Source organism: Heptranchias perlo, chromosome 2, assembly GCF_035084215.1.
Source record: "Heptranchias perlo isolate sHepPer1 chromosome 2, sHepPer1.hap1, whole genome shotgun sequence".
Taxonomy (NCBI): Eukaryota; Metazoa; Chordata; class Chondrichthyes; order Hexanchiformes; family Hexanchidae; genus Heptranchias; species Heptranchias perlo.
In genome coordinates, this window is record NC_090326.1 from 66,231,279 (window position 1) to 66,257,307 (window position 26,029).

At 42.4% G+C, this 26,029-nt stretch overlaps 1 long non-coding RNA gene across 7 annotated transcripts in view; it reads left to right on the forward strand.

Annotated features, from left to right (window-relative positions):
• LOC137339941 (uncharacterized) overlaps window positions 1–26,029 on the forward strand; it is a 192,083-nt gene that overhangs the window by 38,024 nt on the left and 128,030 nt on the right. Inside the window, exon 3 of one of the 7 annotated variants that reach the window (XR_010966660.1) lies at window positions 14,808–15,731. The exons of 3 other annotated variants lie outside the window; for them this stretch is intronic. This is a non-coding gene — a long non-coding RNA (uncharacterized lncRNA). Of the gene's footprint in view, window positions 1–1,909; window positions 1,994–2,020; window positions 3,818–14,807; window positions 15,732–26,029 lie in introns of those variants that run through there. 3 more of the 7 variants (XR_010966641.1, XR_010966654.1, XR_010966659.1) reach the window with 3 other exon arrangements.

A 26,029-nucleotide genomic window follows, 5' to 3' on the forward strand; every position in this document is an offset into this window, starting at 1 on the left:
TTCACCTGAGGAAGGAGGAAGCCTCCGAAAGCTTGTGATTTTCAAATAAAATTGTTGGACTATAACTTGGTGTTGTAAAATTGTTTACAATTGTCAACCCCAGTCCATCACCGGCATCTCCACATCACAGTATTCTAGATATGGTCTCACCAATGCCCTGTACAACTGTAGCAAAACATCTCTACTTTTATATTCCATTCCCCTTGCAATAAATGACAATATTCCATTTGCTTTCCTAATCACTTGCTGTACCTGCATACTAACTTTTTGTGATTCATGTACTAGGACACCCAGATGCCTTTGTACCTCAGAGTTCTGAAAGTCTCGTCCTGTCTGTGCAGGAAGCACCGGGCGCGGGTTAATAGCGGATCACGCTGCCTACGACCAATAATAGGCCCTATCAAATTATATCCCCCCACCCCCCCAATGTTTCTAACTGTTTGATGTTGCCAATATTGTCCTTAACACAAGTGAAAGGACACTATGATGGAATTATTTTACCTACACAGAGCAAAACAGCCTGATCCAGTCCTGCCTGCCCTGGTTAGATAACATCCGTGAGAAATGAAACTTTTACCTTAAATTCACATCAGCTCGTGGGCTCTGTGTGCTGCCCAGCCAATTGTGGACTGTAGCATCTACCTTTTGGCACATCAAACAAAGAATTCAACAACAATAGAGAATCTGTTTCCAGCCACCGACTCTAATCTGAAACAACATTCCTTCTTATTGTTGCTCACCTACTCGATGACAGATTGAATTTAATCATCTACTGAACAGAAGGGAAAAGACTGTTGTAGGTTACTTTGGTTGGCGTGGCATAAATTGGTTAAAATTGATATTGATTATGCTGTTCGTATGGAGTTTCTGTTTATTTATTAGCACAAGGATTAAAATTGCCCTTGAATAGAGACTGGGTGACAACCTCCCACCGTGTTGTTCAACCTAGACAATGGAGCACTGGGCTTCCATTTCAAATTTCTTTTATAGATTTTATTATTATTTTGTTTTCTTCAATGACAAAATGAAATCTAACCTCTCTGTAGTATTTTTTATGTATAGATGCAATGGTCAGCCTGTCTTGTTTGTCATAAGAATATAAGAACATAAGAAATAGGAGCAGGAGTAGGCCATACGGCCCCTCGAGCCTGGTCCATTCAATTAGATCATGATTGATCTTCGACCTCAACTCCACTTTCCTGCCCGAACCCATATCCCTTGATTCCCTTAGAGTCCAAAAATCTATCGCTCTTAGCCATGAATATAATCAACCATTGAGCTTCCACAGCCGTCTGGGGTAGAGAATTCCAAAAATTCATAACCCTCTGAGTGAAGAAATTTCTCCTCGTCTCAGTCCTAATTGGCCGATCCCTTATCCTTACATGTTGCCTGAGAACTAAGGTCAGGCTGCAAATGGTTGGGATGACACAGGCTATTTTTAAATCGTAGACCTTGCTATTCTACTTGTTATGCAATTTTTTAGAAAATTACTACGGTATTTCTTTATTCTCTCCTGTTTAAATGCTTCCACTCCATCCATTAGATCAACAGGTGAGTAAGTGGCTTGCCTTTATCCGTCTGACAGCAGCCTCTAAGAGGTGTGTCAGAGGAGCCAAGAATGGCTCTTCCTTCTATTTTCTCTCCCATGCCTCTTCACGCCACCTCAACACGATGGTATGGGCAAGACAGGGAACTCCCTATGTGGGGAATCACGGTACAAATGTACAACCTGCAGTGTATTACAGACCTTAAACAAATCACTTTTTCAACTGACATATTGATAGTGGTGGATTGATGGCGGTAGAATAAAAAGGTCACTGATTTCACTGTCAAGAATGCCAGTTCTGGCATATCCTGCCTTTAAACTATAGCATTGTATGTTTCATTTTTTTATGATTACGCCGTCCAGTGGGTTATTTGCAGAAGATTAATTTGAACATGGCACTTACTTGACTCCTCAAATTGTGCAATGCATCATGTCACACACATACTGTATAAGACGACCCTTCCTACTTTTCAGCCAAAAAAAACTGAAAAATCTATGAACTGCATATGAAACACCCCATTAGTCACAACAGAGAGCGGGAAGATTGATTTTAAGTTGCACGGGACTGTTCTATGTGCTGCCACAGATAGGAAGAAGGAATCCAGAAACCTGAGAAAGAGGAACAGGAGACTGGAAGCTGGAGAGAGATGAATAAGACATTAGGGTCAGAGAGAGGGGATCGGCTACACTGGAGAATCCAGAAAGACAGGAGAACAGGCTGGGACCGAGAGGCGGTAGGCCTTCTCCCCTAGAGTGAACTACAGTATCATCCACTTCACAGACGCACGTGCAAGACCACCTCCAAACAGTGATTTCAATTTCTCGTCTTCTAAACGACGAACCATGGTACACATGCACATCTGATAATGACAAGTCTTAAAACTGCATTCTGTTGTTCCAGTTTTAAACAATGTGCTACAGCACTTCAGACAGCAAAAGTCTCGCTGGTAAATTGTGTCATTATAATTGTCTTACTCTATGATCACAAAAGCTTTTTCTGCTATTTTCCAATATATTGTGCACAGTAGCCAGCCCAACTCCATAATAAACTCAACAAGTACCATGCAACCCAGTGTGCACAGAAACCTTCCATAATAGTAAGTACCAGAATAAAATAGTTAATATGTTGTCTTAATTTTCCTAAATGAACTTAAATGAACACCTCTCATTTTCTTCCTGAGCTCCAAATACAGTATTCTACACATTGTTCACCATCCTCAATCAAGACTGCACAGAATATATTACTCCAACTCATTCTTTCTCATTGTTGCAAAACTGTGGCACTCCTTTCCTCCCTCAGTATTTTCTTTCTTCTTTTAAAACTCAAAGCTTGACATTGTCTAGCTATTATTATTGATTTCCCTTGACTTCTCTCCTACTGTTTTCAATCTTGTGCTATGGTCATTGGTCCTTCACCTAGGTTTCTTAATTTAAAGATAAACTTAGATCTACTGCTAGAATCATTCAACATATGGCATAAATAAAATATACAACAGGGGTTGTGTAAGTCAAGTCTGCACAACTTACTCACCCTTCAGGCTCGTCAGTAACCCTGTTCTGTCCCATAATGTATCCTCTATTTAAAACATTTATTGAAATCTTCAAGCACAATAGATAAAACAAAAAGAAAAATGTTGCAAAAAGGGGGGAAAAATAAAAAAAATAAATAACATGTACATGTCTCTAAAATGTAGGGCTCTGCTATTTTTGATCCTTCACTTAGAAGAATCAGAGAAAGTTCAGCTGTATGTTTTAAATTAAAAGATTGAAAGTAAATGCCCAGAAAATATTACACTTTCTAGTCGCGGAAAATTCTTTCACTACCTCGAGAAAGTAAAGACCTGAACTGCCCCAGGTAATGCAGCATATGTCAACCAGTTGTTGCACAAATCCTTCTTACTATTACCAAAGGAAATGAGAGCCAGTGAAAGTATATGTAATCCATTACAACATCATTTTTGCAGCTGCTATGTCATGTCAAAGGCCATGATTGAACTTGGAGGTACAACAGAGACAAGACTGAAACTGTATCCTGTACAACTGGATTATCTTGTTTATATTAACTGTCTGTGTGCCAATCTTAAATGTAATTATTCTCTAAATATTTGGACACCACTTTCAAGATGATGTGTTATTAGCAGCAATAATTGCGAGGGACCAGAAAATGCATTGTTAAGAGTCCTGACTGACAGCCAACATTACTGAATATAACGTTTTGAAACAATTGTTCACCTGGTATATATAAAATGTCAAACTGAGCGAGATGTTTTCTGTGACTGAGTAAATGAACTCTATTTTTCAATTTATTTTTGAGTGAGATTGTACAGACCCTATGCAAGGCCAGCTGCTACTGGGTCAGGTTACACGACAGTAACCATCCTCTTGAATGGAAATGTGAAATGAAATGCATGAGGACTTTGTTTATTGTCAATGTGACATATCAGGTCCAATTTGTTGACAGTGAGCACATCACATAGAAGTTTACATTTTTAGTGGATACAATAATGCTCCATAGGTTGTCGGCGAGAATTACCTCAGGTATTCTCCTGATCGAACGCCGTAACTTCGGCAGAAGCCCCGGACACACAGCGTGAACGGAGATTCCGCCGATCTTCTGCTGACATCGCGGCGGCCGACCGAGAGAACTCGTGAAGAAATTCGCACCGTGTATATTTTACCGCCATGCTTCATGTCCACAACACTTAGCCTGAATCTTTTATTTTAAAAGAAACAATTCAAAAAGAAAATTGAAAGGAAATTCCACACTCAGTTATTATACTTGCAGTTATTTAGCATTTATTGTATACAGGAGTTTTAATAGCCATATAAAATACTCTCTTCCTATGATGTGAGAAGACTTTCATCTCTGATATCTCCTTAGTTATAATTTCAGATATTCCCCTCTTTCTGTCATTTGATGAAAATGCACATGGTTTTTAGGCCAGTCTGAATGGGTAATCCACAATTTTTGCCTGGAACTAGAGAAATACCAGGCAATTTAGATGCCCCCCTCCTCCTTTTTCAGACACATACTTGGTATGATTAGTCCCACCTGTCCCTGCCCCAAAAAAGGCCAGTCAGCACAACCAGAGCAGAACAAGAGATCAACACCCTCCCTGAACCCCACAGTGGTGACTCAGTCCAGCCCGTCAACACACTCAACCTCCCAGAAAGGCATAACCAGCAGAATGCTACAGGCTGCTCCTCCACAATGCTGCCCAAGCACATACAGCTCTGCCAACACATTTAGCGCTCATGTGAAAAACATGAGTGTATGACGCACTATGTGCACACAGTGTAAACTGACTGAGCCTCATATGCAAATGTGTGCTAAAAATGAGAAACTTCAAACACAAGGCAGCATTAAGCAGCTGCATTATCAAGTGGTGATAATGGAAGATACAATTTTTTGTAGCAAAACTTGAAGTTGATGGGAGAAGTTTGCAAATGGTTTTAAAAAGAAAAAAGAAATTGTTCATATAATTTTTTTTAAATGGCTAGAAATGTATACAAGGGCATATAACCATATGATGTGATCTGAATCACTCGAGTGTAACAGTCTTGTGACATCCTCCCAGTCTTCTGTTATTCTGCATATATTTTACTATCATAATATAGAAATAAGTAAGCACTGATCATTTAAATAGAAAAATTGTATAGTGCATATACGAAGCTAGAACAATTCTTTCGTCAGTGTGAAAAATCCTGTGGTATATAAGCAGATGAGTCAGTTATCCTAGTCTTTCCCGTGAGTGAAGAACTAATCAGACTCATTGCCACTCCTGAGTAAGGCTAGTGATTTGTCATCCTGTGACATCCCATGACAAATCTTGTCATTTTTGTAATCTACAATAACAAGTACAATTTTGCTATCAAGTGGTACAATGTTTTCAAAATTTCGTCCTTTATGGGATCAATTTTTGATTGTGCCTTGATCAGCAAATTTGATAAAGTATGCATTTTAGGATCATAGAAATTTAAGCATCAGCATGGGATCAGCTGAACTGCTGTGCTGGACTGTATCAGCTGGACTGCTGTGCTGGACTGAATCAGCTGGACTGCTGTGCTGGACTGAATCAGCTGGACTGCTGTGCTGGACTGTCAGCTGGAGTGCTGTGCTGGACTGAATCAGCTGGACTGCTGTGCTGGACTGAATCAGCTGGACTGCTGTGCTGTACTGTCAGCTGGAGTGCTGTGCTGGACTGAATCAGCTGGACTGCTGTGCTGTACTGTCAGCTGGAGTGCTGTGCTGTATTGTATCAGCTGGAGTGCTGTGCTGTACTATATCAGCTGGAGTGCTGTGCTGTACTGAATCAGCTGGACTGCTGTGCTGTACTGTATCAGCTGAACTGTACTGTACTGTATCATTTGGACTGCTGTGCTGTACTGTATCAGCTGTACTGTATCAGCTGGACTGCTGTGCTGTACTGAATCAGCTGGACTGCTGCGCTGGACTGTATCAGCTGAACTGCGCTGGACTGTATCAGCTGAACTGTACTGTACTGTATCATTTGGACTGCTGTGCTGTACTGTATCAGCTGGACTGCTATGTTGTACTGTATCATCTGGACTGCTGTGCTGCACTGTATCATCTGGACTGTTGTGCTCTACTCTATCAGCTGGACTGTTGTGCTGCACTGTATCAGCTGGACTGCTGTGCTCTACTCTATCAACTGGACTGCTGTGCTGTACGGTATCATCTGGACTGTTATGCTGTACTGTATCATCTGGACTGTTGTGCTGTGTGGTATCATCTGGACTGTTATGCTGTACTGTATCATCTGGACTGTTGTGCTGTACTGTATCATCTGGACTGTTGTGCTGTATGGTATCATCTGGACTGTTATGCTGTACTGTATCATCTGGACTGTTGTGCTGTGTGGTATCATCTGGACTGTTATGCTGTACTGTATCATCTGGACTGTTATGCTGTACTGTATCATCTGGACTGTTGTGCTGTACTGTATCATCTGGACTGTTGTGCTGTATGGTATCATCTGGACTGTTGTGCTGTACTGTATCACCTGGACTGTTGTGCTGTACTGTATCACCTGGACTGTTGTGCTGCACTGTATCATCTGGACTGTTGTGCTGTACTGTATCATCTGGACTGTTGTGCTGTACTGTATCATCTGGACTGTTGTGCTGCACTGTATCACCTGGACTGTTGTGCTGTACTGTATCATCTGGACTGTTGTGCTGTACTGTATCATCTGGACTGTTGTGCTGCACTGTATCATCTGGACTGTTGTGCTGTACTGTATCAGCTGGACTGCTGTGCTGGACTTTATGAGCTGGACTGTTGCACTACTGTATCAGCTGCATATAGTATATCTAACTCCAGTGTATCTCAGAACTCAAGTTTAAGTTTCTGCTATTTAAAAGGTACAATTTTGCAAACACATCTGTTGCTAATGACAGATTTTAAATTCTCCAATTGGACTTATGCTCGCCTTCTGCTGGTTCAGGAGCAGTTTCAAAAACCACTGATTGCTGTTGAAACACAGAGAGCTGGTTTGACTCTAATCGGAGTTTTCAAAACCTGCTGCTTTCAACAAATGTGTTTATTAATTTGTCCCTTTTAAACAATAGAAACAAAGACTTCCATTCAGGATCAGCTGGAGCATCAGCTGTAGTGCACTGGCTGCTCTGTGCCACATCAGCTTCAGCTATTGCTATAGCGCTGCTGCTCAGGCTGGTACTGTACAGCAGAGGTGTCCAACCTTTTGGAGCTGGGGCCTGACACAAGTATCAAAGCAGTAAGTGGCACACGTAAAAATGCGAGCCCTGATACACAAATACCTCAAGTCCATATTGACAAAGGTCTAGAAATTGGTTTGCGATGACCTGCGAGCGATCCCCACGCCGGAACGGGTGGGCCCAAGGTGCACCCGATATTGCGCCTCAGGTCAGTGAGCTGCAAACGCCTGGACATCCCCAGGCAGCCCGCCGGCAAAAAGGATTTCAATTTCAGGCTAGTGGCAGCAGCCCTCCGGTAGATTGTGGGAGAGGGGAGCGACCAGAAGAAGGGGGGGGGAAAGCAATCGGGAGAGGGGGAGAAGTGAGCTAAAGGGAGGGGGTTGAGCGGGGTCCAGCAATGGACTTCGGCACTGCAGTGGAGCCTGGAAGAGCACTCCTGCACCTCCTGACTCCACATTCAGGCAAGTATTTTTAAAAACTTACCTTTTCAGTGGCAGCCTCCAGCGATCCCTTTAAGGGACCACTAGTTAGACCGCATGTAAATCACATTTTCCTGAACGCTGCTGGCCTGGCGCCGATCAAGTTCTGCATGACGCCCTTGGCTTGCAAAAAGAAGACTTCATAAATCTTACTATTAATGTGGATGCAAATGAGCACTGCGGCAATGGCAGATGAAGATATCATCGCCCCAGGAAAGAAGGGCCAAGAAGACAGTCAACAAGAAGCCCAGCAACCTGAAAACAATGATGAGGAGTCCATCGACGCCAATATATGGGTGTAACGTGTAAAGAAGCATTAAGTATATGTGAAGGATTTCAAACTTCTCAATCGGAACCACTGAAAGAAATGGAAGGAACAGCGAAATATTTGGATAAGCTACAAGCGCTAATGCGATAAAAGCAAATGGCACGTTTGAAACAGTCTACACTTAAGTGCCTATCTTTAAAAATAAATCAAGGAATATTCATGTAAATTTAAAATTCAGAAGTTCTGTGACAGTGGTTTTATTTTTAGATTTATATATTATATTATAATATTTATTATTCTTTGTATATAAATAATTTTAATTATAATTTTAATTTAACTTACATTTACGAAATGTCAAACATCCAAATATATGTAATGTCTGCTTATTTCGACAAACCATTTATGTAGACAAATTCGAATGGTCCCCAACATGCCGACAAGTCTAAGTAGGACTGTATTAAAACTGTGAAGCATTAAAAACAGTTGTTCAGTGTTATTTTTTATTGACATGTTAAATCAAGTCTGGCCTCTCAGGAGGTTGTAAAAGAACCCATGGCACTATTCGAAGAAGAGCAGGTAATTCTCCCAGTGTTCTGGCCAATATTTATCCTTCAACCAACATCACTAAAACAGATTATCTGGACATTGGCTCACATTTTGCTGTCAAAATAATGGTGAGGTTAGTGGCGCTCGCCATTATTTATGCGCAAATGCTACAGCAACTTCAGTGGAGGGGCAGATGTGCGGTTAGACTCAAATATCCAAAAGTTGGTGTCCGAGATGCGCCACACCACTGTTAGCTTCGCGAAAACGGCATCTCGCTGACTGCCTCACCATTGAAATCCATTGAACGGCGTGAAGTTGCAGTATTTGCTCGGTAGATACGAACTAAACTCGTCACTGTACGTTATGTTTTGTCCATTCCAGTCTAAATACCCTTTTAACGACTTGATAAGTGTTAATTATTGCCAATTAATCTCTCTGGCACTGAAAATTAACCAGTACAAGTGTGGAGTTTAATTGTTGTTGGAGATTTTAAAAATGTAAAATTTGACATTTTACTTTTTTTTTCACTTTTCCTTTCCATCTCTTTTTCTCTCTCTTAATCTAATCTTCCTTTCCCCCTCTTTACTTCTTTCTGTAGCTGATTTTACATTGAATTCACCCACTCGAACTTACACTCCCTCTCAGTCCTTGCGCTGTTTATTTCTCAATCCTTAAATCTGATTGGTTAAGGAGATACCCAGTTTCTTGCCCTATTAACTCAGGTCCCAGATGCCCTGTTTCTTTCGCTGCAACTTTATCAGCTCACACTTTCAGCAACTTGCCATGAAAAAAATTTAAAAACCTAAACATGCAAGAGCAAGTTTGGCTAACGGCAGACGCCATTGGATGCCCTGCCACAGCAAAATTTGGGTCAATATCTCATTGCTGTTTGAGCAAATTGTCTGCCTTGTTTCCCTACATTACAAACATTACTACACTTCAAAAATACATAATTGGCTATAAAGTTGTGATGTCCTGAGGTCATGAAAAGTGCTATATAAATGCAAGTTCATTCTTTATTTCTTAAAAGTTGAAAAACACTGGATTTTCCAGTGTGGAATAACACTATTATGTGCAGTGAATTAACAAAAAGCAAATAACTAAAGAGGGTAATACATTTTCCTGCATCAAACTATGAACTAAACCTTCATGATATAATTTCAGTTTTTGTCATGTGATGTATACACGTTTATTTCTATCCGTGTCTATCAACCATTGTCTCCTTTGCGCCCAATTTTTTTCCAGAAACCATTTGCATTCAGTAATGCTTTTATTTTCCCTCGTCAGTAACATGGCTGTTTAAAGCCCTACCTTTTTGCCTCCAGTGCAGTAATCCATGCCTTCATTGTGGTAAGCATTGACTTCCTGAATGTCCTCCTCAAGCTTTCAAAATCTTACTCCAAAACTCTGCACCCTGAACCCATTCACACTCCAAACTGTACAATCCCATTACTCATGTTCTTGCCAAACTTCACCACTCCTTGTTCCCCAGTTATTGATTTCAGGATCCTTGTCCTCATTTAAAAATCCCTCCACAGCCTCATCTATTCCAACCTAAGTGATCGCCTCCCACCTCTGAACCCTCTGCTTCCTTTGACTCAGTTTTCAACACCCACCCCTCCTTAATCTTTCTCATTCCTGCTTGTTGTCCTCTTTCTTCACATTGTTAAGCACCTTGAGACATTTTCCTATATGAATGTCGCTATACAAATATAACTTGTTGTTATCTATATTAAAGAATGAAGAGGGTGAATTTTCATGAGGATTCTTCCACTCATCCACTGTAATTTCAGCAGAAGAGCTGTGGAAACCCCAGAAAAATGATATAAAGAGTGTTCTTCGCACTGAAAATTAGGTCCCAAATGCACACGTATCACATTCATGATGTTACCATGTGCACTGCGTGTTGCATTTGCTGTTCATCACATATGGAACATAAAGCACGTGCAGCACACAAAGGCTGCTTTTCTCCTCCTCTCTTCTCAGGCTTAAAGCAATTCCTAGGCCAATGATTTTTTTTGTTTTGTTTCATATCTCTTTTCCCTCATCATTGCAAAAGATGTCAAATGAGCAGGAAATGGAACATTGTTTTTTATTCTGTCCAGTCTGAATATCAAGGTGCCCCTGATCAAGTATACAAGGTGAAGGCCCCCCGCTGCTTGGCCCCAACAACATATCCTGCTCTCAGGCCAAGATATGTATCATCTGTAGGTTTTTAAACCCAAGCCTGATGTTATCTAATCACTATTTTCGTGATGTCCTGCATTATGGGCCCACCCCAACATCTAGGTTTCACAGTTTAAAAAATAATAGCACTTTCTGTTTGCCACAAAATCCATAGATCATTGTTAAGGCTCTCTCAGTAAAATTTCAGGGCTCAACATTAAATCAGTAGAATCACAAGACAAGTAGCTGAAAAGTGTTCACCTCTGAGTCATAAGTTTACTGGGTTTAAATCCCACTACAGACATAAGCAGATAATTATGTCTAATACTTCAATGTATTACTATGTGAGTGTTGTATTGCTGGAGGTGTTCACCTGAAATTTCCACAGGGGTTCTTCTGATCTCCCTCCACAACTTTGTCAGAACATCAGCAAAAAACCCAGAGTAACGGTGTAAACAGCCATTTACCGTTGGTTTCTCTGGTGTTTCTGTAATCTTCCACAACAGTTACAGTGGAAGATTGGGGAACCATTGCAGAAATTCTACCCCGCTTTTGGATGAGATGTTAAACCGAAGTCCAGTCTGCCTGCTCAAATGGACGTAAAATACACCTTATTATTTGAAAAAGAGCAGGAGAGTTCTCCTGATATCCTGGCAAACATTCCGCTTTCAACCAACACCACTAAAAACAGATTAATTGGTCATTGATCTGTTTGCTATTATTGGGATCTTGCTGTTTGTAAATTGGTTGTGGTATTTGCCTACATAATAGAAACCGCACTTCAAAAGTAATCCATTGGCTGCAAAGTGCTTTGGGACATGCTGAGGGTATGATAAGATGCTATATAAATGCAACTTCTATCCCACCCATGGAGTACGCATGCCTCATATTTTTGTTTCCAATGTACACTGGCTCCCACTTTCTATGGGGGTTCTTCCAATGTCCTGCCATAACTTCAGTGGGAGATCAGTGAAACCCCCGGAGCAATGGTGTAAACGGCTATTTATTCCATGTCTCCATGGTTCCGCTGATTTCCTGCCAAAGTTATGGCTGGAGATCGGGACAATCCATGGAAATTCAGGCCCACTATCTTCCATAATGAATTTATTTTGCTATTCTGTCATCTACGAATTTTCTTTTCCAATCGGACGGGGTGTAAAATGGGCAGTTGATTCGCTATCAGCCATTTTTCGTCCAACGATATAAGTTAAAATGACTCATTATAGGCTTCTGTAACCCTCCTATAATGAAGCTACAGCCTCCCGTTCTGGCAGCGAAAAGGCCGCATCAATTTTGAGGCCTGAACCTTATTTGAATCCGGCCGGCGAGCTGCGAGCATCAAGTGTTCATCATGAGGCAGCTCGCCGGTTTTGGGCCACAGCAATGTTGGCCGGCTGGGATGCCAGTGGCAACTGCAGGTAGGTGCTGGGAGAGGGTAGGTGCGAGGCGAGGCCGAGGGATGCGAGCCAGAGCCAACAGCGGCTCGTAGCATTTTTGTGGAGCCTGGAGGAGTACTCCTACTCCTACCAACTCAATCAGCATACTTCTGAGGTTTACCCATCTAAAGTTGTATACTAGGGTTTGGTCATGTGCCTGTGTTGTTTTCCAAGTCTGGTTGAATGTTATCCTGCTGTAGTAATTATCAGCTAGGAGTTCAATTACTTCTTCTCCCTTTTTTAAAATTCGTTCATGGGATGTGGGTGTCGCTGGCAAGGCCAGCATTTATTGCCCATCCCTAATTGCCCTTGAATAAGGGTCTGGAATTACCCACAAGAACCAAGTTCAGGAGAACATTACGTCTCATGGGCTCCCTAACACACCGAGCCAGATTAGTATCAGGCACTACATTGATGAGTTTAGTGTCATTTCCACTTGGGCACTTCCAATTTATGTTGGACTGATTGAAATACCTCATTAATACAAATTTCCTTTCCTTGCTGGCCCATCTTCTTTCATCATAAAGTAATGAGTTCGCCTAATTCTGGTTTGGCAGTCAGTAGGAACCCCTAAATGTTGATATAGCCCTTGTCTCATTACACAGACTTCGTCAGAGAATTCCATACTATGCTTTTTCTGCGCTGCTTGCTTGACTAACTTAACCTCCCATGTCCTTGACATATAAGGCAAGACTTCCAACTTTACTGCCCCTCCATCCTTCTTGATTGCTGTGTGTTCTTGAACACTTTACATGACTGTATGAAATTTCTCTGTATGCACTTATTAAGGAGACCTTAAACCTATCCTGATCTCTTTCATTATCCTTTTTTTATGCATTGATCTAACTCCACCCTGTCTTGCCCCCATTTCATCTAATTTATTCTGAGATTACTCAATTATTATTGAGTTACAGATGACTTTTGTTTTAATTTTTGCTGTAGGGAGTTCAGAATGCCTAATACATTTTACTTACAACCTTTAACAGCTGGAAGAGAGAGAGCATTTTTATCCCCTCAGTCTGGGCTGCCCAGTGCAAGTCTTCCTATGCTCCCAGCAGCCGCCAGGGTCAGACTCATGAGTCACAGCTGCCACTGTCTGCACCCTGTTGTTAATTGCAATTGACCTCTTCTCCCCCCCCCCCCCCACCCAAGCTGAAAGCATAATGTTTTAACCCACTATGCTACCTAGTCTCCTGTTACTTTCATTGCTACAACTCCAGGTAATGGCATCCCTGTTCCTGACTTACATGGAATCCATTTATAATTTGAACACGTGGCTTTTCTTTTGCAATTTTCTTATCCCCTTAATCGAAGGATGGGGTTGTGATATTAAAAAAAAATGACTATACTTTGATTTTATGGTTGCACGAAACCTAAAATCAAACGATCCTGAATTACATCAGCTCAGGGCAATTCAATAGATTGTTTGGTACATACCTGCTGATATGGGCTGCTAAAAGTACAGTTCAAATTTTTTATAGTGTAATAAATGTCATGAGCATTTAGATCAGATCAACAGTGATCTTGCACTGGGTTTATTCATCTGACTCCTTTGTTTTCAGTGCGGTTCAGGACCATGTTGTAGGACAAGAGCTTGACTCAAACCCTTCTCCTCAGCTAAATTCATGTGTGTTTCCAATGGAGCTGATGGGAGCAGACTTTGGTCCACTGTGACTTAAAATTATGTTGATTTTCAATATTAAGAGAGTTTGATTTAATTAGGATTTACTGAAAAATTACTAGTCTGAAGCTGCAGCTGCGCAAATATATGACTATTATCCAGCTTTCCTTTTAGCACCGCCAACAGATTGTGAATTTTCAATGACTTCTGAAGGATAAAGAGGATCTATTCTGACTGCTTTCTGTTACAACTGTACTTGTTGGAAAACTTGCAAAGATGTAGCACTTTACTTGTATCAGTTCTCTGGTAAACTGCGTTTCGATTGCAACGTGACACAAGCTGCTCTTTTTGGAAAAAACATTTCTAGCTGGGAGGTCAATATCTGATAATAATTTTAATAGAATAAAATATCTTCTGAATTGTAATCCCTGTAGATGATGCTGATGGATGGCTGTTGAGACTGGCCAATCAATCTGCTGCACTATCCATCAGCAGTGACAGACAATGGCAAACGAGAGCAGTTTGCATCAATAGGACACCCTCTACAAGGTGTTTGAGCTTCATTTTTCTTGACGAAGACAAAACTCAGTGACAGGCCAAAGCCCAGCCATTAATCAAGTCACTCAGTAGAATCAGTGTCCTATCCCCACAACAATAAACAAGCTACCCCCCTCCTCCTTTATTGGACAGCTGGTGTTTGTACCTTTCTTACAGATGCTACATGCGCCTCATTTTATTTAGAGAGCCAATGTCTGCCTTATGTGACATTTCTACTTAATTCCACATGATTTGATTGAAGACGACAAGTACAATGTTTACAGAAACAGGATGATCTAAATATATTGTCCAAATATTTCCCATTTTCACTGTGCCATTTAGTCCCCTCTGGCTACATAGTGCCTTAAAGTCGTGGCATCCCTTCTTACTGACTACCATGAAAATACATATTATTAAAGCTATAAGTTTTCCTTTGCAGTTGCAAAATTGGCCCATGTATAATGTAAAATCATTTGAAGCAATTTATTTACATCTTTTATATGAACAGAAACAAAACAGAAGACGGTGGAAGTAGACATGGTGTGGAGTTTTGTTTTACTATCAATGTTTAACAGCAACCGTAGACCCGCAGAAACAGATTGTTCTGCATCAAATGCCAACTATATCTGACATTGGAAGCTCCATTAGCTGATGGCATGAATGTGATTAAAATAACCATTAAGAAACATGGTGCAACCTCCAACATGTAGTATTCGCTTTTATCGCCGATTCCAGGAACATTTTACCTAACGGAGGTGTTTAATCAAAGACAAACGAAATAAGGTTTTAAAGTCCCTTACAAGTAGGACAATGCCACTTGACAATTACAGAGCACCAGATGCCAAATTGAAGAATTACTGGCACATCCGTAGCACAAGGGCAGCTCTGCAGGGGCTGTCAGCCTCAGGAACATTGACAGCCTCCCTTGTGCTTCCTCACAGCCGTCATCCTTAGTGTGGGATTACTTTTATCTTGTGGACACAGGAGCTGCTTCTAATCACATTACATCTCAGCACTGAGGGTCAAACGCAAGCCCAATGCTGCCGAGAAAGACCTGGACAAACTGTCACCTTCACTAGACAGATAAGCTGTTGGCAGGACATGGTGAACTAGAGCAAACAGCCAGCCATCAGCAAGCACCATAAATATGTCAAAATGCCAGCGGGAAGATGAGGCTTTGCACACATCCACAGTCCTATGTTTAATGAACTGTCAAGGCTTCGGCGTGGTACTCATTTTCTAAAGCATGTGAATAGGCATCATTAAGAATCTTTTTAATATCTTTCCCATTTTCAATAATGTAGCTTAGGGCTACTTCCGCACATTCGCTATTCAATATATTGCCTTATCTTTAAAGCTACTAAACCCCATCAACTGTTTTATGAGATTTTGAGACTGATTCAGAAAAATAAATTCACTAACGAACCAAAAATTGTGATCATCTTGCATTCAGTTTTCAATATTGTGTATACTTTTGATGCAGATCGATAATTTTTGCTCTGGTCTTTCTTTACAAAGTATAATGACATTGCCCATGAGATTCTAGCTGTTCCCAATCAGAGTACTAGTGTCAGGACACTTTGTAAACAAAAGTGAGAGCATGAGTTAGCAATCTCCATTACAGAGGAGCTTATATGTCAAGAGGCTGTTAAGATGGATTTTTGGTAAATAAATTGCTTTGCCGTATAATGCAATTTATGAAGCACTGTAGCTTTAAGATGATGCATTTGCTGGTGATGCAATGGTAATTTTGTTCTATTTGGTTACAAATTCATGTTTGTCTGTTGTTAAAATGGTGTGATTCATCACAATAGCCACTTTAACAGCACCCTCTGTTGGCATTTATAGAATTCAGGAAGTTTGCAGTTGAAACAATCTATTGCCAGGAGATCAAGTTTGACAATTTTGTACCATCTGTTAATTCCCCCTCTTTGACCTCACTTTATCTTTGTTGCATTCTAATTACTTATTTCCACAGACTCTTCAGATTTTAACATTGTATCTTCAGTACCTGGAAGATATAGTTACCATAGGCAACAGTTGCTGTGGTGTGTCAGTTCGTTCCATTTAATGGTGCAGTTGGTCTTACCTTCAGTTCAGTCTTACCTCTGAGTCAAAAGGTTGTGGGTTCAATCTCTACTCCAGGATTTGAGCACATAATCTAGGCGGATACCTAGTGCAATACTGAAGGAGTGCTGCCTTTTGGGTTAGACATTAAACCAAGGCCCCTACATAGCAATTGTAGGCCCGAAATCCCTGGGCCTATTGGGGTGCTTCTGAAGTGTAAGCCTGATGGGGAGGTGCAGAATTTTGGGCAGGTCCAAGTCTCCAATCCCTTTTCTTTCATGATGAGAGATTCTAAGGGAAGTTGTTTTCTTGTGACCACCTTCCCATGCTAATATCAGAAGAAGAGATGAAACTGGCTGGATGACATCATCCGCTACGAATCTGGCCACCTCTGCCTCCTTTGCACCCCTCCCCCCCCCGTGGAAAGTATACCTGCCTGATGCAGGTATACTTGTGTACCAGGATAACATCCTGGCGGAAGTGGGGCCCACAGTGTCGGTTTCCTAATGGCAAGTGCAAGATGGATCAGTACTAAACAAAAATTAATTGTTGCTCTTTGGTGGAATGGCCTGCTCCCTTCAATGGAACGGTAAGATGCCTCTCCACAATTTCTGGCCCTCTGTGGGGTAGATGCCTCAGGGAGCACCAGGAAATGGTGCAGGTAATGCAAATGACCTCATTCACAGGAGTTGGGCTCGAATGAGGGAAGCCTGGCTGGCAGCAGTCCTGCCCTGCTGCACTTATGGTAGTGGAATGGGGCTCCAGGAATTTCAGGACAAGTAACTGCACTTCAAAAGTAATTCCATTGGCTGTAATGCACTTTGGGACATCTTGGAAGTTTTAAGGTGCCATGTATATGTAAGTATTCTTTCATTTTAAGAGTTTTCCTCATTTAAAGAGCCACTATTTTAAACCGGGGGAGAGAACAGTCTGATGTCTTTTTTGAAACGGTAATATCGCACTGATGGTTTTGCAACATGACACATTCTGATAGAAATCATCTGTTTGGCAAAAAAATAAAAAAGATCCTGCAAAACTTTTCCATAAAGAATATGCCCCTTTAAAACTCATCAAGTTTGGCCTCCTCTTCCTCCCATCGGAATTTCTCAGCCTTCTCTCCACAGGGCGGAATCCTGGCAGAACTGGGTTCTGCCTCATCTTCCAGCCCCCCTCTGGCTGTCATGCTGCAGGTGCCCCCTGAGCCAGGGCAGAATTTCAGGCCCAGACACTTTTAGGCCACAAGCCACCTTTCTGAATCAACCAGCAGACAGTGAGGACCTGTCTGTATGAAGATTTTTAATCTGTCATTTTCAGAGCTCCACTGCTCAGGATAAGGTAGTCTCAGTGCAAATTGAGATTTTTTGCAGCCCTGGTACTTCCCAAATTCCTGCTGTAGTGGAACAACACTAAATCTGTCATCTGAGTCCCAGTGTGGAACAAGTAATAGTTGCTTTGGTTAAGAGAGTGATTCATTATGTCTCTTTTTACAGCAGTCACATGAAGGACAAATGGTTGTACACATGTGGCTCTCAGTCCACATGCCCACAATGACATTACAGGAATTAGAAGATCTTCCACTCTGTGAATATGTAGGCGGTTTGAGGTGGCAAGGGTACAGGCCCGAGTGCGAGGGCTAATTTCCCTGGGTCTTCTCATGACTCATATTACAACCAATTCTCCAATGGCACAAAGGCTTAATGTTCACACCATTATTCACACCTGTCAGTTTTCCTCCTGGAATATTTATTTGCTAAACATGAGTAAGCAATTTTTGATCTATATTGAACTTTTCAAAAGCTATAACATTGATAATAATATAATTACATAATTGACTCAATATTCACTACCTGGGATATATTATTACTTTGGTTTGATCATCAAAATTAACTTTTATTGGTGTTATTCCACACAGGCTTTTCAGAATTTATTTTGAAAACAATTATTATTAGAATTATTGTACTCAGTGGTAAATGCACTGTGTGGTATGGTACTGAGCCTTACAGACCAGAAAGGTCCCAGGTTAATCTTTGTGTTCTGCAGTGTAAGCTGATCTCAGCTGATGCAGCGATGAGGATGCTACAATTAGCCTCAGCATCCTATTTTGTAGTTATTTGTAAAGAATTTGCTTAGTTCTTAAGAGTTGAAGGGCCTCAATTTCTGTAGGCATCTCCTGCCACAACTTCGACAGGTGATTGGCAGGACCATCAGAGAAAGGGTGTAAAGTGATCTTTCGGATGAGAAACTAAAACTAGGTCAGACCTCTCAGGTAAAAGATCCCATGGCGTTATTCGAAGAAGAGATGGGGAGTTCTCCCCAATGTCTTGGCCTCCCTCAACCGCCACCTAAAAACAGATTATCTTGTCACTTATTTCATTGCTGTTTGTGAGACCTTATTGTTCGCAAATTGGCTGCTACGTTTCGTACATTGCAACAATGACTACACTTCAAAAAGTACTTCATTGGCTGTAAAGTGCTTTGGGACATCCTGCGTTCGTGAAAGACGCTATATAAATACAAGTCTTTCTTTTTAAATACTGGAAAACATACATTTCTTTGGGGGTTCCGCTGATCTCCCACTGAAGTTCTGCCAGGAGATCGGGACAACTCCCACAAAAATTAAGAGCCAAGATGTTTTTATTCTTTTGACCACTCAGGAGTTAAATAGAAGACTTTCTACTGCAAATATATAACGGTCTTATATGACTGTTACTTGTTTGTCTTTTGTTAAATAAATTTGCTTAATGGTTTTAAACTTAAAAAGTGGTCTGAACTTGTGATGCTTTATTTGCTTATCAAAGACATGAAGGTTCCTATGAAGGCATAGTATAAATCCAGTGACTAAAAGAGTTCTCGATTTCATTATCCTGGATATGCCACCAAAAACTTATCTAGATCTCAAGATTAAGATAGATAGCCTTAAAAGTATGGGATTTGAGATTTGCCCATGAGAGTGATCTAATGCACATGTTCAGTAAACAATCTTCTTACTGCAGAAAACAACCTTCAGTAAGAAGGGTAGAAAGGACCCAAAGAAGTAACAGGTAACAGGAACCTTCTCCCTAGCTCTTAAACAAAGTACCTACAATTTTTATTGTTATTTTTTGCAAAAATTCATCATTTCTACAGTTTTATTTTCTAGTGTCTATGCAGTTACTTTAAATACAGTCTTAGTCACCTCCAAGTCAACCTTTCCTGAACCAACTAGTACCTGATTTGCCTTGCCTCCTTAGATATTAGCTCCATCTGAATGACTGGCTCCTCAGGGACCTCTTCTCTTTCCTGGAATAGTAGATGTTGACCAGATGTAGACCAGGCCTGTCACCCTGCTCTATTTCAACAGTACAGCTATGCTGTATTTAACATACTACAGGTATATTGTATACTTCCACAGGGATTAGGGTTTCCAACTCTGGTTTGACGTATTCCTGGAGGTCCAATCACGTGATGCCCGATCACATGACATCCACTCACTGGACATGATCACATGACATCTGCCTGCAGTTTGCAAATGTTATTGCGTTTTTCCCCCACAGTTTTTAATGCAACCTGCACAAGTAGGTAATGCATACAATTTGCAGAACTTGGATTGTAGTTTAATCTTTGTTTCTGATTTTAAAACTCAGAGGTTGCTTAAACACAAGAGTAAATACTTGGGGCCTAGCGCCTGAGATAATAAAATTGTCTTTCAAAATCAGAGAAACAGCGTTGTCAGTTAATCAGGCTGTGCAATTTCAATGCTATCCCTAACTTATTTCCTGCCATTCAGAACGGGATTAACATTCTTTTTCCAAGGATAAATTTAAATGTTCCTCTACAATTTTGAAATTCTCTTTCCTGAAATGTAACATTTTCCTAATGACATTATATTATAAATATATTAAGTGGATTTTTTTGCGATGCACCGTTTCAACTGCCAACTTATTCTCTGTCAACAGAGTAGTCGTGGAATGAAGGAAAGCAACTTACTAGATTTACCAAATGACATACGAAGCACCTTTTGCAACTGCATGCTGGTTGCCTCTAAAATGGATAGGGTGTATTCTAGCAGTATTCTGGGTATGCTCATCTGTCATTTAGCCCTAGAATCACAGAGCGGATCTCATTTGAGGCAGGGAATCAATAAATTGAGTTAATTGTTACCGCATTTGGGCCTGTCTCTGACCCACGAGAAGTGAAAGTAAATAAGTGCAAACCAGGAATGTGAAGTACTTTTTTCCCAGGTTACCAGCAGTAAGTGCCTGGGAGACCAATCCTCCATTCCAGGAGATTCCCGGACAATCCAGGAGAGTTGGCAACCCAAACAGGGATATATTATAATACATTATTGGATTGCCTCTCACAGGAGAACTAAACTAAACTCTAACTAAAGAAGGTAGTTGGTCCCCTCTGGGATCGATTACATTACTCAAGTAAAGGTTTAGGGTCTTCAGAAGGCCCTGAAGAGACTCATGCCAGGTCTCAGCAGATGTGAGTTTCACTGAGGCCTTTCAAAGGCATGAAGAGAGAAAAGTCCTTGGGAAGCCCAGGAACTCCCTCCGATATACCACCTTTTATGTAGAATTATATAGAATAACTAAGCAATTATATGGAAACTCACCATTCAGCCCAACTAGTCTATGTTGGTGCTTCTCCTCCACATCAACAGTCGCCTTAATCCCAAGTGCCCGCCCTGTTTCCATATCTATTTATTCCTCTTTCCTTCAGCCACCTATCTAACCTATACTTAAATGTTGACATGGCCTCTGCTTCAATCACTAACCCAGGTAGTGCATTCTACATCCTTAATAAACCTCTTTCTTGTGGGATGGACGAACAAAAGATCTGCCCACGGCCTTTCCAACCGGAATTTAAAAGTCCAGTTCAAATGGGGTGGAGTCTCGGTAGAGCCACAATCCAGCCCATAATCGGGCCTTCATCCCCAGGTATAACTGTGACTTACGTCCTCTCCAGCTCCAAGAATTTCAAGGCCACTCAGTGTTCCTTTTTTGAATTTCTTCTCCCTGTAGGAGCCTAAAATAATCTGAACTGCATCTTGGAAATTATGAAAGTGACTTTTTTCTCTTTTTCATGAGTTTCAAACTGACCGTTTTTTCCTTTCAAGAATCCCCAAGTCAACTCTTGATCTAAACAGAGTGCATTTTTTAATCCTGAAAAAGAGTCACTAGGATTTTAAATATCTAACCATGGAAATTTAAAAAGTCATATATAAACTGAACCAATCACACAGCATTGTTTGAGTTTAAGTTATTCTTCTCTTCTACATAGAACTGATGAAATTTGCAACATTGTATCAGGATGGGCTTGGTACTAGACCAAAATACTTCATTTTTGTCACAATTCCTCTGAGAACTATGTATAACAAAATCACAAGTCTGTCTACAAAGAACTGGTTTATAATTTTGCTACACATAATGCGCAGATGAAATCTCCTTCCCCCAAGAATTTACAGTCGGCAGAAGATGGAAGATCTGTGCCAAAAGATAACCAGAGCCACAGCCTCTGAACCTTAATTACATGGATTTTGGAAAGGATGGTCCTGAGAAGCCTTTCCAAGACAGGGTTCAAAGGCAGGGCTTGCACTAAGATCTCTAGAGTCTACAAAAAAGTCTGGTGGAGTGACAAATGAAGATAATTGTTGTACCTCACCAGGAGGTTAAATTGGGCCGTTTAGCGCCCGTTTTGTAGGCGCTACGTGGACACCTAAGTACCGAAAATGGCGTCCAAGGTGCGTGCATGGACAGCTCCGACGTGAAGTGCGCAGGACGCCATCTTGGTAAAGGGGTTTGCGCACGCGCACTTAATGACTGCCGGCAGCATGTAGAGTAGGGAGATTATGATGCGAATCAGTAGGTGAAATTTTGGAACTCCACGCTCCAGCCAACGCCCTATCTTTACCTCACACAGCTGAACAGGACTTAAACGGCATGAAGGACACCCCACCAGCATTATTTAAAGGGATCATAAAGTACTTACTGGTTAGTTGCTGGTTGCTGGTGCAATTGTACATGTTTTTGGACGTTTCCTATACTTGGATAAAGTTTCAATATTCTATAAAGAGTGGTTTGGCTGGTCTTGCAGTACTTTTAGTAGCATTTAAAATATTGTGCTGAAAATTGTCGCTTCCAGACATGGATGGCCTGATAGAGCTTCCTCTGGGAATTGAACATGACTGGGAGAATGAAGCGAAGCCGCGTAGAGCAGGACAAGCTGCCAGAAGAGGGAGAAGGAGCAGGAGCATGGCACTCAGCAGGAGGCCATATCCACGGAGGGTCTTCAGGGACCAATTCTCTTACCTCAACTTCAGCAACGACCAGTGCATCAGACGGCTGTGGTTCACTAAAGAGGCCGTGACTGAAATTCGTCAACTGCTGCAGCCACAACTGCAGCCCCACAGCAGGGCAAGGACAGCGTTGCCTGTGGCAGTCAAGGTAACCGTGGCGCTTAATTTTCACGGCTCTGGCTCCTTTCAGACTGCTGCTGGAGATATAAGCAACATCTCACAGTTTGCAGTGCACTGCTGTATAAGGAAGGTCACTGAAGCTCTGTATGCACTGAGAAACAGATTTATCTCATTCCTTCATGCCAGAGACAAGCAGACGGAGCGAGCACGAGGGTTTACTCGCATTGGAGGCTTCCCCATGGTGCAGGGTACCATTGACTGCACGCATATTGCCATGCATGCTTCACATGGCTGAAATCAGCCATATTCATGAGCAGAAAGGGATGCCACTCCCTCAACGCTGCACATTTTTTTTTTAATTATTCGTTCACGGGATGTGGGTGTCGCTGGTGAGGCCAGCATTTATTGCCCATCCCTAATTGCCCTCGAGAAGGTGGTGGTGAGCCGCCTTCTTGAACCGCTGCAGTCCGTGTGGTGACGGTTCTCCCACAGTGCTGTTAGGAAGGGAGTTCCAGGATTTTGACCCAGCGACATATTTCCAAGTCGGGATGGTGTGTGACTTGGAGGGGAACGTGCAGGTGGTGTTGTTCCCATGCGCCTGCTGCCCTTGTCCTTCTAGGTGGTAGAGGTCGTGGGTTTGGGAGGTGCTGTCGAAGAAGCCTTGGCGAGTTGCTGCAGTGCATCCTGTGGATGGTGCACACTGCAGCCACTGTGCGCCGGTGGTGAAGGGAGTGAATGTTTAGGGTGGTGGATGGGGTGCCAATCAAGCGGGCTGCTTTATCTTGGATGGTGTCGAGCTTCTTGAGTGTTGTTGGAGCTGCACTCATCCAGGCAAGTGGAGAGTATTCCATCACACTCCTGACTTGTGCCTTGTAGATGGTGGAAAGGCTTTGGGGAGTCAGGAGGTGAGTCACTCGCCGCAGAATACCCAGCCTCTGACCTGCTCTCGTAGCCACAGTATTTATATGACTGGTCCAGTTAAGTTTCTGGTCAATGGTGACCCCCAGGATGTTGATGGTGGGGGATTCGGCGATGGTAATGCCGTTGAATGTCAAGGGGAGGTGGTTAGACTCTCTCTTGTTGGAGATGGTCATTGCCTGGCACTTATCTGGCGCGAATGTTACTTGCCACTTATGAGCCCAAGCCTGGATGTTGTCCAGGTCTTGCTGCATGCGGGCTCGGACTGCTTCATTATCTGAGGGGTTGCGAATGGAACTGAACACTGTGCAGTCATCAGCGAACATCCCCATTTCTGACCTTATGATGGAGGGAAGGTCATTAATGAAGCAGCTGAAGATGGTTGGGCCTAGGACACTGCCCTGAGGAACTCCTGCAGCAATGCCCTGGGGCTGAGATGATTGGCCTCCAACAACCACTACCATCTTCCTTTGTGCCAGATATGACTCCAGCCACTGGAGAGTTTTCCCCCTGATTCCCATTGACTTCAATTTTACGAGGGCTCCTTGATGCCACACTCGGTCAAATGCTGCCTTGATGTCAAGGGCAGTCACTCTCACCTCACCTCTGGAATTCAGCTCTTTTGTCCATATTTGGACCAAGGCTGTAATGAGGTCTGGAGCCGAGTGGTCCTGGCGGAACCCAAACTGAGCATCGGTGAGCAGGTTATTGGTGAGTAAGTGCCGCTTGATAGCACTGTCGACGACACCTTCCATCACTTGGCTGATGATTGAGAGTAGACTGATGGGGCGGTAATTGGCCGGATTGGATTTGTCCTGCTTTTTGTGGACAGGACATACCTGGGCAATTTTCCACATTGTCGGGTAGATGCCAGTGTTGTAGCTGTATTGGAACAGCTTGGCTAGAGGCGCAGCTAGTTCTGGAGCACAAGTCTTCAGCACTACAGCTGGGATGTTGTCGGGACCCATAGCCTTTGCTGTATCCAGTGCACTCAGCCGTTTCTTGATATCACGTGGAATGAATCGAAGACTGGCTTCCGCGATGGTGGGGATATCGGGAGGAGGCTGAGATGGATCATCCACTCGGCACTTCTGGCTGAAGATGGTTGCAAACGCTTCAGCCTTGTCTTTTGCACTCACGTGCTGGACTCCGCCATCATTGAGAATGGGGATGTTTGCAGAGCCTCCTCCTCCCGTTAGTTGTTTAATTGTCCACCACCATTCACGACTGGATGTGGCAGGACTGCAGAGCTTTGATCTGATCCGTTGGTTGTGGAATCGCTTAGCTCTGTCTATAGCATGTTGCTTCCGCTGTTTAGCATGCATGTAGTCCTGAGTTGTAGCTTCACCAGGTTGGCACCTCATTTTTAGGTACGCCTGGTGCTGCTCCTGGCATGCTCTTCTACACTCCTCATTGAACCAGGGTTGATCCCCTGGCTTGTTGGTAATGGCAGAGTGAGGAATATGCCGGGCCATGAGGTTACAGATTGTGCTGGAATACAATTCTGCTGCTGCTGATGGCCCACAGCGCCTCATGGATGCCCAGTTTTGAGCTGCTAGATTCATTCTGAATCATGCAGGTGAAGGCCTGCTATCCTGGCAGAGGTCATGATTGCTTCATCTGCAGCAGTCCTATATTCCACCTATGTTTCAAACAGCACGGCAAGTCAAAGGCTGGCTATCGGGCAACAAGGGTTATCCCCTCATGAAATGGCTCATGACTCCGGTCCAGAACGCACGCACATGTGCTCAGCAGAATCACAACGCGAACCATGCTGCCACATGGAACATTAACGAGCACACCATAGGTGTCCTCAAACAACACTTCTGCTGCCTGGACCGCTCTGGAGCAGCCCTGCAGTACTCAGCTGAGCGGGTATCAAGATTTGTCATTGTATGCTATATGCTGCATAACCTGGCCATTATGAGGGAACAGTCCTTGCCACTGCCTTTCAAGCAAGAACCTGAGCAAGAGGAAGAGGCAGAGGAAGAGGAGGAAGATGCTGTGGAGGAGGAGCAAGTGCAGCAGGAAGTCGAGAAAGAGGCAGGAAGGCTACAAGGTAGACAGGCCCTGTCTGCCAGGGTTCTGCGAGATCAGATTATTAATGAGCGATACCATTAAACTCAACGACACCTCCTCATTCACCAACAGTCCCACACTCCTTACCTTTCCTCTCTCACATGACCATCAAATCGTTCTCCTTATGATTACACATTGCTTCCTCCCTCAGCTCATTGCAGAAATAAAAACAACTACCGAATGCAAATTCAAATTCACATTTATAAATTAACACATGAAATGATGCAAACAAACCGATACTATTCAGTCTTGTACATCATGGTGGA